General features: G+C 41.7%; 1 protein-coding gene across 1 annotated transcript in view; it reads left to right on the top strand.

Annotated features, from left to right (window-relative positions):
* Positions 1 to 20930, top strand: part of LOC132228726 (cytochrome P450 4V2-like) — a 234889-nt gene that overhangs the window by 87008 nt on the left and 126951 nt on the right. The gene's annotated exons all lie outside the window — the stretch shown is intronic.

Raw genomic sequence — 20930 nt, 5'->3', positions numbered from 1 at the left:
CCTTCAGGGCAAACCAGCCAGCCCCCCTCATGCACCAGGCCTCTATCCTATATAATAAAAGGGTAATATGCAAACTGACCCTAACAGCAGAACGACTGAGAAGGACTGGTCACTATGACACACACTGACCACCAGGGGGAAGATGCTCAATGCAGGAGCTGCCGCCTGGTGGTCAGTGCACTCCCACAGGGAAAGCTCTGCTCAGCCAGAAGCCAGGCTGACAGCTGCCAGCACAGCGGTGATGGCAGGAGCCTCTCCTGCCTCCTCAGCAGCACTAAGGATGTCTGACTGCAGCTTAGGCCTGCTCCCACTGGCAAGTGGGCATCCCCCAAGGGCTCCCGGGCTGCCAGAGGGATGTCTGACTGCCAGCTTAGGCCCACTCCCCCAAGGAAGCGAGCCTAAGCCAGCAGGTGGACATCCCCCTAGGGGTCCCAGACTGCGAGAGGGCACAGGCCAGGCTGAGGGACCCCCCTGAGTGCACAAATTTTTGTGCACTGGGCCTCTAGTTCTTATATAATAGATTTATTCCTGGACTATTTCAAAATCCAGTATGAGGCGGGTTCACACATTCCACATTGGCTTTAGTTATTTTGTCTTCGGTAGGAAACTGTTATTTGGAGAACCACAAGTAGTTTTGTTTTGTTTTAAATATGGGGTCAGACTATAGCATCCTTTAGGCTGGGAATGGAATAGTCAGGCCAATTTTAACTGTTTCAAAATTGCCAATTTAAAAAGGTGGGACTTTGCATGAAGAAAACTATAAATATTTATTATAGAAATGTTTCATGGGTTAAAAAGAAATGTTGGCATCAAATGGATGAAACTAATTTTAAGGAATCCCCCTATTGCTCCCCGTCAGATAATGTCATGTCCATGGGCTCACTCACTGGTGGTCTGGCCTTGGAAACTGCCCATTACCTAGGTGACAAAGTGACAGCGGATGTCATCTGTGCATCTGCCCTGGCGCTCCTCTGCATCCTTGGTGACAGAGCTATCATAGTTCACGCCCTCCATGTCCAGGCCCTTATCAACTTCTGTGTCACAGGCTGGAAATAAAAGCAGAAAATATGCTTATCGTTCCCACTCTGGGGCCACTTGGAGACTTTCCTGTAGCAACTGTCCCTCCTGACTTACCCTTGCAACTCGCTCACCCACTTTCCTCAGACGTTCTTTTTATTTTCATCTACTTCATTCCTACTCTCACGTGGAAACAGAGAGTACTGTCCTTCTTATAGGGACACAATATTACACTTGTAAATTCTTTCTGCGATTTGCTGACCCGGCCTCGCTTGTTTCCTTAACACCAGTGATCGGTTGATTGGCTAATTAAACTATTCAAGTATCTACATCACTATTAAGACAAGTGACATCTCAACACTTGCTGCCTTTGGTTTGAATTCATATGTTTAATAAGGACTTTCCTATAACATTTTATGCTGCGAAGGAGGGGGAAATGAATGGTGAGTGCTGATGTCATGAGTTAGGTCCTATGAGATACATTTTGGTAAGCTGTGGTGGGGCTAAGGGGCATACATGCCTGCATGCTAACTTTGACTCGACAGAGAAAGAACTTCATTAGGAGACTTTATTTCCATATGTCATGGTTTTCTTTTATAGCCATAAGATCATATGACCATACATATACATCACAATAACTAGTATATATATATGTATGTGTTTATTTATTTAAAAACCTGCATGTTTTTGTTTTGTTTTTTTTTTTTACTTTAGAAAGGGAGGAAGGGAGAGAGAGAGAGAAACATCGATGTGACAGAGACCTGACCAGGAATTGAACCCACGACCTTTTGGTGTCGGGATGACACTCCAACCAACTGAGCCAGCAGGCCAGGGCAAAAGCTAGTATTTATTCATTCTAGTAAGGTATCTTACCACGTATGTGGTGTGGGCATTGCTTGAAAGAATGTCCAGAAGTGGCTACTGTCTTGTCTACCCTCGGCAGCGTTTCTATAACGCTGTCTTTCAGGACGCAAGTAAACCTGTTTTATTAAAAAATAACATTACTGGGTGGATATTTCTATTTTAAAATAATGCATCTCAGGGTTTTTTCCTTTATTTCCATCACCATTTATTCCCCTCTACACTCTCTTCCACTTCCATCCCCTACACCCCACAATCACCACACTATAATGTCAGCATACCGAAAGTCAAAGAGAAGGAAGTAAACTACTGTATCTCATGCCAAAAGAAATACTTTTTTAGCAAGACTGTGAGTTTGGTTGTTTTCAGCCCAACATCCCCACATTTAAAAGATCACATGTAATAATACTGCTTCCTAACAGGAAAGGGTGTGGGCAAGCTATGGCCTGCAGGTTCACGCAGCCTGCTGCCTGTTTTTGTATAGCTCACGAGCGAAGCATGGTTTCCATATTTTAATGGCTACATTTTAAACGATTATATATACACACTTATATAATATTGGTGACTTTGTCTCTGGACCTAGAAAGCCTAAAATATTTATTTTCTGCCTTGTCAAGAAAAAGATTGCCCACTCTTGTTGTAGAGTCCAGAACAGTGAATTTTGTATCTTCAGGGTGCTATGGAATTATCTGGGAATGCAGCAATAACACACAAAAATGTTGATCACTTAATTTGGCATTAAAGCTTTCTTATTAAATTCTCAAGGTCCCCCTCACCAGTTTGGCCCAGTGGACAGAGTGTTGGCCTGCAGAACGAAGGGTTTCAGGCTTGATTCCTGTCGAGGGCACATACCTTCGTTGCAGGCTCAATCCCCAGACTGATGGGGGTGCACTGGGAGGCAACCAGAACATGTGTCTCTCTCATATCAATGTTTCTCTCTCTCTGTCTCTCCCCCTCCCTTCCACTGTCTCTAAAAATCAATTTAAAATATACCCTCGGGTGAAGATTAGCAACAAAAACAAAATTTTCAAGTTCAACATGGAAACAAAAGTGTTGGGTAGAATGTTCTAAAATTTGACTATAGAGACAAAACTACCAATACAATTGTGAATCTTGATAAGATTTTGATTAATTAATAGCTATACATTACCTTTGGGGGACAATTCAGATGATATAAAAGGATCTTTTTAAGTTTTTTTTATGTATTTTGTGTAGGATGATATATGCTGAAATAGTTGAGGGTGAAGCATTATGTTTTCAAACTATTTCACATTGTTAAACATATGTTCAACACAGATAAATAAGACAAAATGTCCAAAAGTATTGGTGGTGACAGGGCATCACTGTATTCTTTCATCACCTTGTAAAATTTAATTTTTTTCTAATAAAAGTATTAGGGAAAAGTATCAGTTTAAATAATATCAATAATCAATAGAAAAGCAAAGGACAAAATGATTAACAGTAATAAAGGTAAAGAGAAATAAGAAAGCGTGCCATTAATATTGAGGACACAAGGGAGGTTGGACAGTCCATCCTGAGAGTTATGACAATTTCTCCTGATCTGCCTAAACACCATATTATTATTATTATTATTATCCCTCACCCGAGGATATTTTTCCATTGATTTTCAGGGAAAGTGGAAGAGAGAGGGAAAGACAAACGGAAACATTGTTGTGAGACAAAAACATCGATTAATTGCCTCCTGCATGAGCCCTGACCAGGCCTGGGGCAGGGGAGGAGCCTACAACCAAGGTATATGCCCTTGATTAGAAACGAATCCGAGACTCTTTGGCCTATAGGCTGATGATCTATCCACTGAACCAAACTGGCTAGAGCTATTTCCTAATTTCCAATGAAATTTCTTCTTTGACCCATATTTATTTAAAAGGGTATTCCTTAATTTTAAACATTTGGGGATTTTTCAGTTCTCTTTTATTTTTTAGCTCAATTCCACTGTGACTGGATGACATATTCTGCATAATTTTAGTTCTTTAAAATTTGTTGAGACTTGCCTTGGAGCCTTGTATGGGGTCACATTCTGTGAGTGTTCCATATGCATATGTAAAGAATGCATTGTTGGGTCCATTGTTCAAAGTATGTCCATTTAGTTATCGCTGATTTGTTTATCAATGAAATAACACTATTATTTTACAATGAAGAAATATAGTAACCTGAGAAGAAACTTGTCACAAAGAAAAATTAAATTATTAACTATAATAGAATTTATTTTAAATCTTTTTACCTAGACTGCTGTTTTTCACATATGCTAAAAATGTTCATAAAATGCTAGCAACAGTAATAGAAATTAACTGTAATATATGCTACTTTAAAAATAAATGCTTGCCCTAGCTGGTTTAGCTCAGCGGATAGGGCGTCAGCCTGCAGACCAAAGGGTCCTGGGTTCAATTCCGGTCTGGGCCCTGGTGAGGCTTGTGCAGGAGGCAACCAATCCATGTATTTCTCTAACACTGATGTTTCTCTCTCTGTCTTTTCCTCTCTCTTCCACTCTTCCAAAAAATCAATGAAAAAATACCCTTGGGTGAGAATTAACAACAAGGGCAAAATAATAATAATTTTTTAAAAAATAAAGGAAAATATTTAAAAAAGTAAGTGCTTAAATTTTCACCTTAAATAATGAATAAACATAGGGGCCAAAATTACTTGTATTGATATATCCTTCTGAATATTGGTTAAGTAATTTGTAAACAAATGTAGTGGACATTATGTGAAGTGAAAAATTAATAGCAGTAAATTTTTGAATGTATAAAGTCTAATTGTGTAAATATTTGCATAATATTTTTCAGTCCAAAATTGCATGTATGTGTGTGTATATGTGTCTTTCATTAAACTGACTGCTTTATGGAAAATTGACTAATCAATGAGGCAAATCCAGACATCTGGTTATTTTTTTAATATTCCTCTTAAAAATAATTTAAATGTGTGATGTGAATTTGCATATGAATATAGGTATAGAAATGAATATAGTTAGAAATATACATTTAGACATAATTTCCCACGACTATAAACTCCTTCATCTCACTTTCCTTCCTGCTTTGAAAACCCCTGGAACCTTAAGAGGAAAATAAATAAAATTATTTTATTTCCTCCCTTCCCTGGTGTGGATGGTGGAAGTTTTCCCATATGTATGGGACTGTGGAGTGATTTCTGTATCTAGGCTTATGACCTCTTGTTTTGTAATGAAATTCAGGAAACAAGCTGTTTCCAGTTCATACTTAAGATAAATCTCTACTTACCACCAGAAACTGAGGCAAATAAAATGAAATATACCATTTGGTATAATAAAATCTTCCTACAAAAAGAAAGATGTTCATGTTTTAGAACAAAAATATGAATTTCTAATTAGTTTCGTGACATGGGGGGGGGGGTTACATGAGATAGAGAGAGAGAGGTGTACTTACTTTAACAATGTGCACAGGGTTCCTATCATAATGCTGACCTTTATCTTCCCCAGAGCCCAGAACATCCCTCAGCAGGATTGTGTGCACTGCTCAACGCTTCATAGTTCTGAAGAACCCAGGACTCCCCTCCTCTCTCCCCTCACCTCCACCCCTAGCTCACTCTTCATCATATATTCTTATTGTCATCACCTGACCCCTTTCCCCACCCCAATTTTTTCATTTTTATCTTCTCTTCCAGGTTATTTCCTTTCTTTCCATCTTTGGAGTCTCTCTCTGTAGCTATCAAAATAGATGATTTTTCTACTTATGTTTTCTATTTTTTAAATTCTGTTGCAAATAGATGACTAGGTTGTCTTGGTCACCTACATGAAGGTACTTAACCCCATGAAGCACTGAACTGTGAAAACTGTCAGTGAGATAAATTAAGACTTCTGATTTTTAGTAGTGCTCTTGAATATCATTTTAATTTGTAAAATACTCATTATTGAGTATTAACTATTACAGTTATTTCATTTTGTATCTCCTCTCAAGTTGGTTATGGATATTAAGTAAAATCTTCTAAAATGTTACATCAGACATCTTTTAAAAATCAATCATTTTCTAATACAATTTTTAAAACCCATTGGTAGAAAAAGGCACTTCAAGGAACAATTGCTTGATATAAATCATAAATAATCATTTTTTAAACCATACCTGAAAAAACCTTGTTTGATGAAATTCTTAATTAAAGTGTTTGTCTTCTTGAAATTTCCCATGTGCCCTAGCAGATGGTCAAACTCACATTTGGTGTGCCTGCTAGTCCAAGCTTTATTTAACCACACTTTCAAGTGGCCACTCTTAAACATTAATTCAAGGCTAATTTGAGTTTCCCAGAGTAAAAAGAAAACAGGGGAAGTCTGTGAATGGAGCATCAGCTGTTGTGAGGTACCCTCCTCTTCTGGATTCACTTTCGCTTTATATAATGCTACCTCCTCAGAGGTCTTTGCAGATACAGTTAGTTCTGAGGAGCCAAACTCTTTTTTATCCCACTTGCAAAAATTGAAAGTCTAAATTAAATAAAAATTTAAAAGAACACAACAAAGTATGGGACTTTCATAGCTTTCTTTGGATCTAGGAACACTGAAACACAAATGGAAATCTAGGGAATGACACATCTAGCTGCTGCATGACAAGCAATAAAAAAGTATATCACAGAGGAGGGGCCAAGATAGTGATGTAGATAAACACGGTACTCACATCCTCTCAGAATCACATCAAAATTACAACTAAAGCACAGAATAACCATATTCAGAACCACCTGAAATCTGGCTGTAGAAAAGCCCTACAACTAGAGAATTAAAGAGGAAAGCACCTTGAGATGGGTAGGAGGGCTGAGGTCTAGAATGGGCTGGTCCAACACCCATGTGTGGCATTTTCTTAATGGGGAGTGATATATTGCCATGGAGTTCCTGTCTTGAGGAGCAAGGGGTCCCAACACCACACCAGATGCCTCAGCCCAGGGCTCCAGTGCCAGGAAGAGAAGCCCCTATAACTTGGGGCCATAAAAACCAGTGGAGATTGTGGCTGAGTGACATGGAGGCAGCTGGAGACCCAGGCAATTCCTCTTAAAGGGCCCCATACACCTACTTACTCAGACTCACTTCCTCTGAGCTCCAGTGCTGGGGAAGCAGCTTGAAAAGATCCAGGGACATACATGGAGGAACTAAATTATCTGGCATCAGAGCAAGAACTAGGGGGCAGCTTTCTCCTGTAGAAAATCAAAAGAAGATCTTAGGTGTTTATAAATGGAGTTATAAGTTTTAAAAATATTCTGAAGAGGAGGAGAGAAATAAAATTACAAGTTTCCCCTGTTTGAGATCTCATTTTTTCTTGATCATAATAATGTTGTCATTATCTGAATGGTTTCTGAGGAGAGCAATACCCAATTCCTGTTGGCCAGCTGCCTACGTAGCAAGGTGATCCAAGCTTTTCACAACAGGTTTGGCACCAGAACACAGGTGTTGTAACAACCACTACTAAAGCGAAGCCAAAATGGGAAAGGAAAAGACTTATATCAACATTATTGTCAACATGTAGATTCCAGCAAATCTACCACTACTGGCCGATTGACAAATGTGGTGCGATTGGCAAAAGAACCAATGAAAATTTTGAGAAGGAGGCTGCTGAGATGAGGAAGGCTCCTAAAAGTATGCCTGGGTCTCAGATAAACTGAAAGCTGAACGCAAGCATGGTATTGTCATTGATGTCTCCCTGTGGAAATTCAAGACCAGCAAGTATTATGTGACCACCCTTGATGCCCCAGGACACAGAGACTTCACCAAAAACAGGATTACAGGCACATCTCAGGCTGACTGTGCTGTCCTGATCGTTGCTGCTGGTTTGGTGGAGATTCAAAGCGGGTATCTCCAGGAATGGGCAGATCCATGAGCATGCCCTTCTGGCTTATGCACTAGGTGGGTATGAAACAAATGATTGTTGGTCTAACAAAATGTATTCCACTGAGTCATCTTGCAGCCAGAAGAGATATGAGGAAGTTACTTGAAAGTTAGCACCTCCATTAAGAAAATTGTCTACAGTAGCATTTGTGCAGGTTTCTGGTTGGGATGGTGACAATATCCTGGAGCTAGGTGCTAACATGTCTTGGTTCAAGGGAGGAAAAGTCACTGGTGAAGATGCAATGCCACTGGAACCACACTGCTTGAAGCTCTGGATTGCATCCTGCCACCAATTCGTCCAACTGACAAGCCCCTGTGTCTGCCCCTCCAGGACGTCTACAAAATGGTGCTGTCCCTGCGGGCCCAGAGGAGACTGGTGTCTGAAAGCCCACATGGTGGTCACCTTTGCTCTAGTCAATGTTACAACTCAAGTAAAGTCCATTGAAATGCACCATGAAGCTTTGAGTGAAGCTCTTCCTGGGGACAAGGTAGGTTCAATGTCAAGAACATGTCTGTCAAAGTGTCTGTCAAAGATGTTAGCTGTGGCAGTGTGGCTGGTGACAGCAAAAAGGACCCACCAGCGGAAGCAGTGGCTTCACAGCTCAGGTGATTATCCTGAACCACCCAGGCCAAATCAGTGCTGGCTGTTCACCTGTGCTGGATGGCCACACAGCTCACATCGCTTGCAAATTTGCTGAGCTGAAGGAGAAGCTTGATCATCATTCTTGGAAAAAGCTGGAAAATGACCCAACGTTTTAGAAATCCGGTGAGGCTAATATAAATCTGTCGATATAATTCCTGGAAAGCCCTTGTGTGTTCAGAGTTTCTCTGATTATCCTCTGGGCTATTTTGCTGTTTGTGACATGAGACAGACAGTTATTGTGGGTGTCATCAAAGCAGTGGACAAGAAGGCAGCTGGAGCTGTCAGTCACCACATCGGCTCAGAAAGCCCAGAAGGTTCAATATATATTATCCCCAATTCTTGCCACCCCCATCTTAATCAGGGATGGAAGAATGGGCTCAGAACTGTTTTTATCTATTGGACATTTAGGTTTAACTTTCAGAAGGAAAGGAGAATGTTTTTTGGACCATTTGGTGGGTTTTTTTGTTTGTTTTTGTTGTGTGTGTGTGTGTGTGTGTGTGTGTGTGTGTGTGTGTGTGTGTGTCACTTTTTAAGCTATTAGTTTTTAAAATCAGTACTTTTTCATGGTAACTTGACCAAAATCTGTCACAGAATTTTGAGACCCATTTAAAACAAAGTATAATGAGTGGGAAAAGAATGAAAAATGGCCCAAGATTAGAACTTCGGGTGGCTCTTTCAGAACTCTTACCCAAAGAGAAACATGGGGGGAAAGAGAGAACTCACTGAAGGTGACAGTGAGAAACTAGTTAGTAAAGGTAAATTTGAAGCTTAGCCCCATATAAACTCATCTGAGACTTTTGGAGAAGAAAGAAGCCAGAATTTTTTGTTGTTGTCATTCTATAGAACAGAAAGTTAAGGGGCATTTGAACTTGGAAGAGGTCATTATGTAAAATGCTAAGGAACTATTGTGACATTCTATCTGGCAGGCAGTTATTCAGATATCTTTATTTGATCTGTTGCTAAGATTTTATCGCCTATCTGGGTTTAAAGAGTCCTTAGTTGCTTTCTTGAGTTTCCAATTTAAAAGTAAGTACATTCCAGCTACACAAAAAGCACATAATGCTCTGCTTTTTACGAAGCTCACATAGAATGGCTAATTTACGCCAAGGTAGATTTTCATGGAAAACTGATATGTGAAATTATGTAAGTTCCTTATATTCTTGTATTATTTAACCATGAAACCCCATCTTATCCGAAAGCCCCAATAAAATGGCTATAATGATAACTCCCCAACCCTACTGAGAGAAGCAGAAAGACTCGAATGAGAGAAATACTTCCTTGAGAAACTGAATAACATTTTCCTAAATTTGGTTTAGCTAGTTAGTGAAATCTAAAAACCCACTGAAATAATATAAAGGTTCCAAAAAGATTTTTCTCTGTTTAAATAAAAGTGGATAAGAGTCTTTTTTTATTATTTATTTTTTATTAGTTAAGGTATTACAAATGTGTCCTCATTGCCCCCATTAACCCTCATCCTCCCCCTCCCCCCACTCATGCTCTCATCCCCCTGTTGTCCATGTCCATTGGTTTGGTTTATATGCATGCATACAAGTCCTTCGATCTCTTCCCCTTACCCCAACCCTCCCCTACTTTCCCTCTGGGGATTGATAGTCTGATCACTGTTTCTCTGTCTTTGGATCTGTCCCTGCTCATCAGTCTATGTAGTTCTCTATATTCCACAAATGAAAGCAACCAAGTGAGTTGCTCAGTTTAAAAGGAACAAAAAGGTTAAAAAAAGAAAAGAAAAAAGAAACTCTCTAAATGTGGCCTAGAAATTACCCTGGGAGGAAATAAAGGGAAATGCCCTTTAAATATTTAGAAACTATAATTAAAAGTCAATGTACTAGGCCTCAAAAAGAAAAGTAAATAATTTATGTTTTTGCCTCCCTAAACAAAGCATATGTGAATATACTCAAAGACTGAAAGCAGAAATTCAATTAGTGTCATTTATTGTCCACTCCCAAGGACAAATAAAGTTAGAAAATAAGCCTTTTTTCACACTGGTTTAAATTGGCAAGTTGAAATAAGTGAATATTCTTGGGAACTTAGTTGTACTAGGCAGGAACCTATTCCTGGAGCATTAACTAATTTTTTACTGATGGTTCATCTCATAGTAAAGCTGCCTATCATGCAATGAATTCAGAGCAGTCATGCTTCTGTACTAAGAATCAAATTAGAAGCTATGAAGACCGCATTGCAGGATTTCCAAAAGCCTTTTAATATTATTTAAAACAAAAAAGGTGGGATAGTGGAGTAATCTCCTGTAAGTAAATGACACCTAGCCTTAATTACTTAAAGTTTTCTACTTTAAAATTTTTTTACTTGTCATGCTGATGGCAAGACACACATTGTGTCAGAATAAGCCAAAGGAAAATGGTTTGGCAAAATAAAAAGATTCAGACTCTAGTTTACAGAAGAATCCCTTTATTAACCCTTGGTGGAGAATATGCTTGTATATTTCCAGAAAACTCCTCCAAGCCAGTGTGGATTCCTGCAACAATGGATCTGAGAGAGGAACTGAACAGTCTACTCCAACCACAGAGAGCAGTGGACCCCAGCAACATGCTGATGAGACAGGGGAGAAACAGTCCAGAGATGGGGGATGGTAAAGACGCCTTGCCATGCTAGCAGTCATCAGCTGTGCGTTGGTGCAGGTTGCCCTGGACCAAGCCAAACAAGGTTGGGCCTGTACTGCCATTGCTCACTGTTTGTCCACCATCCAGAACTGGAATATCATTGCTGTCATGTCACAGGGGACAGTGATTGAGAAGGGAACCCATAAAAAACGGTCCGACAGTGATTGGGAAGGGGACTCAAAGAACTGATGGCCCAGAAAGGAGCTTACTGCAGACTGATTCCTTTGATACCTGGCAGCAATTTAAAAAGACATGAAAGGGAATTCCCATTTGACCCAGTGATCCCACTTCTAGGAATATATCCCAAGGAACCAGAAACACCAATCAGAAAGGATATATGCACCCCTATGTTCATAGCAGCACAATTCACCATAGCTAAGATTTGGAAACAGCCTAAGTGCCCATCAGTAGATGAATGGATTAGAAAATTGTGGTACATCTACACAATGGAATACTATGCTGCTGTAAAAAAGAAGCAACTCTTACCATTTGCAAAGGCATGGATGGAACTGGAGAGCATTATGCTAAGTGAAATAAGCCAGTCAATGAAGGAAAAATACCACATGATCTCACTCATTCATGGATAATAGAGACCATTATAAACTTATGAACAATAATAGATACAGAGGCAGAGCTGCCTCAAACAGATTGTCAAACTGCAGCAGGAAGGCCGGGGAGGGTTGGAGGGCAGGAGGGAGGGGGGTAAGAGATCAACCGAAGGACTTGTATGCATGCATATAAGCATAACCAATGGACATAAGACACTGGGGGGTAGGGGAGGCTAGGGGACTGTCAAGGGCGGGGGGGAAAAAAGGACACATATGTAATACCCTTTGTAATACTTTAAGCAATAAAACAATTTAAAAAAATATTTATTCAAAAAAAAATAAAAAGACATGAAAGAATTCAATCTTTTCCATTAAATCTAAAAATCTTAAAAGGACCCGACCTCTGCAAATGGCATACATTCTTGTTAAATTTATTAAATCAAAAAAGGGGAACATGTGGAGGCTAAGAGCAGGAGTCAGCATAATAAATGCCAGGAGTTCCTCAGAAGGCTGATGGACATCTTAAATAAGCAAGGTTGAAGATCTGCATAGTATTACCTGTAGCCAAATAGCTGAGGGCATTTTCTCGAACCTGATGGTCCTTTACTGTTTACAAAACTTAACCTTTTGATATGCCTGTTTGCATTCCTAAAGGGCCAATGTGTTTTCCAGCAAATAAAAAGCTGTGGATCCAGAGATTAAGGGAGCCCACTCCCCTAGGGGGTGAGGTTTCCATCTGCCTCCCCCAATGCCTTCCAATTTTATATTTCTTGTCTAGTCTCTATCCATTGATGCGCAGCCCTTGTCCAGATTCCTGAACACTTGCTGCAAAAAGACTACGGCAACACACCTCCTTGCAACTTCTATCCTTCCATGTTAGATTTATCTATGCCACCCACAAAAAATAATTTATTCTCCTTTTGTACTTTTTATCTTTAAAGACATAACCACTTTCACACTAAATCCCCTTTGTTTTCTAACTATTCTTCAAAATTGCATTACATCAGTTTGGTTAGAAAATTAGATTTTCAGGGGGTTGTTGCTTAAGTAAATATTCAATGCATATTGCTGCACTGCAGAACCCTGTTTATTAAAAAATGGAGGATAGCTAGGCCAATAAAATAATTTCTGGTTGTAAGGCAGTAGCATATTTCAAATATGCAAGCTGTGATGCCTTTTAGATTGAAGGTATCAATCAAGACACCAGCAATTTCTTTTTATTGTACTTTACATTCACGAGTCCTGTCTTTCCTGATCTTAGTCAACTTATGTTTCATGAGAATAAAGGCTGTACTAAAAATCACATTTCTGTATAGAAACCTGATACTAATATTTTCCTTTTTTAAAACAAAAATTTGTCATAGTGTTTAGACATGATTGTCTTATGTGAAGTATGGTGTTGGAGGAAGGCCCTACAGATATCCAGGACCTCCAGGAAGACAGACAAGTGGGTCCAAGGGCACGTTAAGCCTGAACATCACTGGGGGGGCGGGGGGGGGAGACAAAACTGAGGCTGTCTTACTTCAGGCACATCATGAGAAGGCAGAGTTATTTTGAAGAGACAATAATGCTGGGGAAAATTGAAGGCAGCTGGAATAAGGAAGATCAAATATGAGATGGACTGAGGCCATAAAAGAAGCTGTAGCTGTAGGTAGGAGTCTATTAGTACAAGGGCTGAGCAGGGCAATTGAGCACATATTGTGAACATCACTCATTCATAGTGTTGCTAATGGCTTGTAACACACACACACACACACACACACACACACACAAGCATATCATGCAATGAATTCAGAGCAGTCATGAGGTGCTAGAAATACATTTTGATCTTGTAGATATACTCCAAGAATCTCTTTATTTGTGTGACAGGTCAGTAGTTGGTCCAGAAACTGATGTTCCACTGTTGTCTGTGACAATGAACAGACCATCCATTCAGTAGTCTATCACCTGCAGAGATTTCTAGATGATAAATACCTGGGTGTCCCAAATAGGCTTCAATTTCTTATATATTTAAGGCCCGTTACCTATGTCAAGGTGTGGGGGGTTCCCATATAGGTGCTGCTCCTAAGTGGGACATGCACAGGTGGTCTGGACCATCCACTTGAGGCTTGTGCCAATACCTTCTGGTCAGGCACTTTCACAGAGACAGCACCGAGATCTGAGCCGAGCCGGAGAAATTACACACAGACAAACAGGTTAGATGCAAGCACACAGGGGGTTTATTTACCAGTTCCTGATGGGTCTCAGACACTGGAAAGGATCCACCTGGCAATGCTCGCTGATACACACAAAGGGGTAGATGGCGCCGTTGGCTGCTGGCTCTTTCCTCAATTGACAGTTAATTGGGCAGAGTTTCGTGCTGGGAACCGAGACATGAGCACACACAGGTCCACATGCTCTGGCGATAGGAGAGCTATGCGCTGTTGGGTCGATCAGACTGACTGATTATATACCCCTCTGTAGACGTGGTCTTCGTTGGTGTGTGTATCAGCGGCTGCCATATGTGGATCCACCAGGGTTCTGTTAACCTATGGGTGTGTACAGGCTTTGGGCATTCCCATCAGATAGGTTGTTTACCAGTACTAGTGGGGTTACAAGGGTGCATTCTTGGGTCTCAAACAGTATTCCTATATCTAACATTAGGTACTATAATAATTATTATAACAGTCCACACAGGGTTACATGCTTTAAGTCTTACATTCTAAGGTCCTAACATTAAGTACCGTAATGATTACTATAACATTCCACCCGGTGGTTCCCGAAGGGATTCCAAAAGAATAACAAGGGAACAAAAAACTACTTTTTAGATTTAGGAATTAAACAAAAATTTTGAACACTCTAATGGCTAAAATAAACAAGAAAATTAATGCAATTCCAAACAAAATGTCTTTGGCTAATGTCCATGCTGTTTCAAAAGAGGAAAGTCCTTTTTTTTTTTATCAAGTTCATTGGCGAGAAGTGGTTCCAGGTAGGCTTACAGGGTACAATTCTCCATAATGATAGGAAGGTGTCTGTCATTGAACATGGGGTATTCAGGTGTTCAAGGTCCTTCTTTGTGATGATGGTCCCGGCATTGGGTACGTAGGCGAGGTGTTGGAGATAATCCTTGGAGGTCTTGAAGTCCTGTAGTATCGTCTGCTTGTGTTCTTGCAGAGCCTGAAGTTTCTGGATAGTCTCATTCAAGGTGGGGGGTGCCATGTAATGTTTAGTGGAAAGTTTGGTTGTATAGGGATAGAGGGGTGGTAATATAAAGAAGATGAAGTGCTACGGGAAGAATATAGGGTAGAATTGGATGAGGTGGTGATGTTCATTGCATGCTTAAGTAGTTTGCAGCCTTGCGGGGCTGAAGCAAAGAGGTTGTTATTAGTTGTATGATCATAGTAAAATATATTGGTGAAGCAAAAGATTAAAAAAAAGTGCCCTAAATTGTGAATAATAGGTGAGGGGGTATGTGGCATGAGGGATATCGGAAAAAGATCTACCTGCAAAGATGTAGGTGCTATATATATCTGTGGTGAGAATTCAACAAGTTCATTTCTTGGAAAAAGTAGGGATCAGCATAAAGTAAATTAGCTTGTGGGAGAGCAAAAGAGTCATCATGTAGTTTTATAGGTAAGTTAATTGTAGGGTATGCAATAAGGTGTTCTCCTCCAATGGTGGAGAGAAGTGTCAGTTGACATTCAAAAACTTCACATCCAACTGGTTTTGAAAAATCTACTCTAACTGTTGAATCACTCCATAAGGGGTTCAAGTCATGTCCATTATGCATTAAATATAGGATATCCAAATAAGCAATAGTTAAATGATTTTGGGTTTGTTGGCATTGATATTCCAACTGGAAGGATTGAAATCTTGTATTCAAATATTGTGGGTTTAAATGTAATTGTTGTATATTTTCATCAGTTTGCTGTCCTGCTTGTTGCAGTAATCTTAGCAGTAGTTGTGTCTGTATCACTAAGTTATAGGCCAAATTAAAATTTTTGGAAATTAATTTCAGTATAAAATCCTATTGGTCCGTTTGATTTTTCATAAGGTCAGATGTTAATTTGGATAGCTTAATGGAATTGGCAATTGAAATTGATAGTGAAACAGAAGCTAAAGCAAAGGAAGCTGCATCTAACTGTAATGTCTTAGTTTGGTATGTGTTATTTGTGGAATTGTACGTAAGTTTATGTATAATTTATCGATTACTTGTTTGCATTGTGGTACCCAGTGGATACTTGGGGCTTTTGACAATTCCCAGGTAGTCCTAAGAGATTTCACTTTCTACTTTCTATTAGGCAAAATATGTTGGTCTTTCCCCTTATTTTTCAGAGTCAGGAAAACTCAAGATCAGTCTATGATAACTGCACAGGGACATTTTGTTAGGGAGTCTGAGTGACACTGAGGACATTAACTCAAAGGTGCCATTTCTTTTATTACTTATTATAAAGCAGTCACCCACTAATTTATCTTTTAAAGTAACATATATTTCAAACTGACATCAATTCTTAGAATAAAATGTAGCACCCATCTCTAAAATGTAGTTTATTATCAGTATCTACCTCATTCAAGCAGGAGCATGATAGGTAATAGGGACACAAGCAGATATTTGATCATCTTCTTATTTAAAAAAAAAAAAAATCAGCATCTTCATGTTGATACTGCAGACCATGACATACTTTCTTCATTCCAACTCAGTTTAACTGACACAGTTTAAGTGAGTTTCCAATTGAAATATGAAAAATAAATTATTCTGGGGCCAAGTGAAGATTTTAAGCCAAAAGGTAACCCAAAGCAATTCTTTGCTTTAAAATTAATTTCATGTCTAGTGTAGGGTCACTACATTTTTTAAAGGCAATGTTTAAATGTAAGTGCATGAAATTGAGAAATAATACCAATTTCTAAGAATAAAACTTCAATTATCCAAAATCATCTGGGGAAGAATTTTCTAGTTATATCTACTTCCTAGATAACAAAGTTTATCATATCTTGGGAATCATTTTCAACTACATGATATACATCCTTGACTTTTTCTCAGCAACATACAGACTGACTTGTCTGCACTGAGGGTCTTTGGGATGGTAAGTGTGTAGAGCTGTTGACCCTTCCCTGAAGGGTCAGAGCCCATAATACTTGCCTAATGACTTTGGTTGGGTCACCTCTTCCTTTGATATCCATTAAAGAATACATATTCAGCCGAAACCGGTTTGGCTCAGTGGATAGAGCATCGGCCTGCGGACTGAAAGGTCCCAGGTTCGATTCCGGTCAAGGGCATGTACCTGGGTTGCGGGCACATCCCTGGTGGGGGATGTGCAGGAGGCGGCTGGTCGATGTTTCTCTCTCATCGATGTTTCTGACTATCTCTCTCCCTTTCTCTCTGTAAAAAATCAATAAAAATATATTTTAAAAAAAAAGAAAAAAAAAGAATACATATTCAATTCTCTTAGTTTGTTGCTTCTACCTTCTATTTCCTTGAGAAAACTAAAGAAACAATCTCTGTCCATGCACCAGAAGGTTACAAGTTCGATTCCCAATCAGGTCACATTGCTAGGTGTGAGTTTAATCTCCAGTCGGGAAGTGAATGGGAAACAATGGATCAAGGTACCTCTCTCATATCACATCGATGTTTCTCTCTCACTCCCCATTCCTCCCACTCTAAAAATCAATTTAGTAACAGAAACAATCTTAATAAAATTATTTATTAAAATAAGTTTTTTTAAAGTAACTCAGTGAGGGAGTAGAGATATTTTCAATGGAATTCAAATTCAGGGAATTTGTGTCAGTTGTCAGCTTCACAGGTATGTTCTGGAGGATTGAATTTCCCAGTAGTGTAACACTAAACTTAAGTGCTGGATTACTATACATGTGCAGCTTCTCTTTTCCTTAACGATGGGAGAATTCTAGAAGATCTGTGTTCTAATGATACATCCACTTACAGACCCGAGTTTCATCAAGCAATAGCATATTCTAGTAGAGATTTAGAGTTTAGACCTCTATTTATTCCCAGCTCTGTCCCCCCCCCACTAGTGGTATGACTTTGGATAGAAACTTACCTCTGATTGATCTTATCCCCTTCAAATGAAAAGGAGTATAACCTGATAAGGTCTAAGGTGCTTCCAGCTCCAAAAGCCATTATGAGGGACTGGAGATCACCAAGAGGAATCTCTCCCGGTAATATATGATGTGTAAAGGTAATTGTGGGGGAAAACCAAGATGGCGGCGTAGGGAGTGGACCTGTGCGTGCTGCTCTCTCACAGCATCATTGAAACTACCAACTATGAGGCAAACAACCACCACTCAGAACCATGGGGAAGTTGGCCCAGTGGGAGATCTACAACTGGAAGAAAAGAAAGAAGTGCAGTGAGACTGAGTGGGAGCTACGGAGGCGCCAAAAACAGAGGTACGCAGTCACACGCCAGGCGGGCTGCAACTGGATTCGCGGGTTTTTTTCAATCGGAAGCGGTTACTAACCCTTGAATCCCCTGGGCTCGCTCGGGGTGGGTCTCTGAGGCCCCAGATCCCACGGGGAGAGGCGGCCATGGCCTTGCAGCGGTCGGAAAGCGAGGGAAGCTCTGACGCGTGGCTGCTCGCTGGCACTGAGGGACGGGAAGTCCTGGTGTCCGGGGAGGCGAGGGACACGGACACGGAGACGCCGCCATTGCTATCTGCTCAGCGCTGGCGACTCCCTGAGACCCCGCCCTACTCAATTTACATCCCCATCCAAGCTGTGCCAGAGGCATAGGAGGAAATGGCTGTGCTTTTGCAAACTCTCAAATCCACTGAGCTGGTTCGGGCGGGATCATGAGGCACCAGACCCTACGGGGAGAGGCGGTATGGCCTTGCAGCCGTCAGAAAGCGAGGGAGGCTCTGTCGCACAGCTGCTCGCCGGCACTGGGGGACGCGAAGCCCCGGTGTCCCAGAGAGGTGAGGGACGGCGGAGAAGCAGCCAGTGCTATTTGCTCCGCCATGGCGACTCCCTGAGACCCAGCCCTAATCAATTTACATCCCCATCCAAGCTGTGCCAGGTGCACAAAAAGACCCACCTGCGCTTTTGCAGCCTAACCCAACAAATTGCAGACTTCAACTGCTCGCAGCCATGGGAGACACACTCAAGAAGCAGACCCAGGAGAACCAAGATGGCGGCGTAAGGAAGAGACCTGTGCGTGCTGCCTCCCACAACAACACTGAAACTACCAACTATGCGTTATCATCTCACACCTGTCAGAATGGCTATCATCAACAAATCAACAAACAACAAGTGTTGGAGAGGATGTGGAGAAAAAGGAACCCTTCTGCACTGCTGGTGGGAATGCAGACTGATGCAGCCACTGTGGAGAACAGTATGGAGCTACCTCAAAAAACTAAAAATGGAACTCCCATTTGACCCAGTGATCCCACTACTAGGAATATATCCCAAGAAACCAGAAACGCCAATCAGAAAGGATATATGCACCCCTATGTTCATAGCAGCACAATTCACCATAGCTAAGATTTGGAAACAGTCTAAGTGCCCATCAGCAGATGAATGGATTAGAAAACTGTGGTACATATACACAATTGAATACTATGCTGCGGTAAAAAAAAAAAAGGAACTCTTGCCTTTTGCAACAGCATGGATGGAACTGGAGAGCATTATGCTAAGTGAAATAAGCCAGTCAGAGAAAGATAAATACCACATGATCTCACTCATTTGTGGATTATAGAGAACAACATAGACTGATGAAAAGGGACAGACCCAAAGACTGAGAAACAGCAATCAGGCTATCAATCCCCAGAAGGAAAGTAGGGGAGGGGGGGTGTAAGGGGAAGAGATCAACCGAAGGCCTTGTATACATGTATATAAGCCAAACCAATGGACATGGACAACAGGGGGATGGGAGCATGAGTGTGTGGGGCGGGGGGGGGGGGGAGGTTGGGGGTTAATTGGGGGGGATGAGGACACATTTGTAATACCTTAACTAATAATAATAAAAAAAACAAAAACAAATAAAAAAAACCTACCAACTATAGGACAAACAGCGATCATACGGAACCATGGGAAAGCTGGCCCAGTGGAAGCTTTACAACTGGAAGGAAAGAAAGAACACTGAGACTAAGTAGGATGTGCAGAGTCACCCAAGCACAGAGCCCAACCCAACAAACTGCAGATTTCAACTCCTCTCATAGAAAGAAGAGCATTGAGACTAGTAGGATGTGCAGAGACACCAAGTACAGAGCCCAACCCAACAAACTGCAGATTTCAACTCCTCTCATAGAAAGAAGAGCATTGAGACTGAGTAGGATGTGCAGAGACACCAAGTACAGAGCCCAACCCAGCAGGCTGCAGATTTCAGCTCCTCGCATCCCGGAGGGACGCAATCGGGGGGCGGAGTCGGGTTCGGGGCAGGCTGGGGCTAGGCCCTGCTGGGCCGGCGTTGTGGAACCACTGTACCAGCAGGTGCACAAACATGCCCACTGGTTCCAGTCTCGCGTGGGGCGCTGGGGGACGGCAGACGGGCAGTCTGTGCACTTGGAGGAGGACGTGGTCCGAGCAGGAGTGCCGGATGTTCAGCCACCAGGAATGCCTGGAGATTTTGTCTGGCAGGGAGCCGCCCAGCAGGGGACAGAGGGCCAAACTTTGTGTTTCCCCGGTGAGGCTGGGACGGCCCCGGTGAGGTCGGGATGGCCCTGGTGAGGTCGGGATGGCCCCGGTAAGGCCGGGACGGCCCTGGTGAGGTCGGGATGCCCCCGGAAAGATCGAGACAGCCCTGGTGAGGTCAAGACTGCCCTGGCGAGGTCAGACTGCCCCAGTGAGGTCGGGATGGCCCCGGTGAGGTCGGGACGGCCCCGGTGAGTTTGAAATGGCCCCGGTGAGGTCGGGATGGCCCTGGTGAGGTTGAAACGGCCCCGGTGAGGTCGGGATGGCCCCGGTGAGGTTGAAATGGCCCCGGTGAGATTGAAACAACCCCGGTGAGGTCAGGACGGCCTCGGTGAGGTTGAAACGGCCCCAGTGAGGTAGGGACGGCCCCGGTGAGGTTGAAACGGCCCCAGTGAGGCTGAGACGGCCCCAGTGAGGTTGGGACTGCTCCAGTGAGGTTGGGACAGATGATGGGGACCAGTATAGACTGATGAACAGGGGTAGATGCAGAGGCAGAGCAACATTGAACAGACTGTCAAACTACAGTGGGAAGCCTGGGGAGGGTTTGGGGGGAGAATTAAGAGATCAACCGAAGGACTTATATGCATGCATATAAGATTAACCAATGGACACAAGACACTGGGGGGGTAGGGGCCGGGGGAAGGTCAAGGGGGGGGGGGGGGAGGAGACATATATAATACCCTTTGTAATACTTTAAGAAATAAAAATTATAAAGGAAAAAAAAGGTAATTGTGATGTTATGTAGAATGAA

The sequence above is a fragment of the Myotis daubentonii genome, chromosome 2 (genome assembly GCF_963259705.1).
Source record: "Myotis daubentonii chromosome 2, mMyoDau2.1, whole genome shotgun sequence".
Classification (NCBI taxonomy): Eukaryota; Metazoa; Chordata; class Mammalia; order Chiroptera; family Vespertilionidae; genus Myotis; species Myotis daubentonii.
The sequence above is the reverse complement of the archived record's forward strand: the minus strand, read 5'-3'. Positions and strand labels throughout refer to the sequence as shown.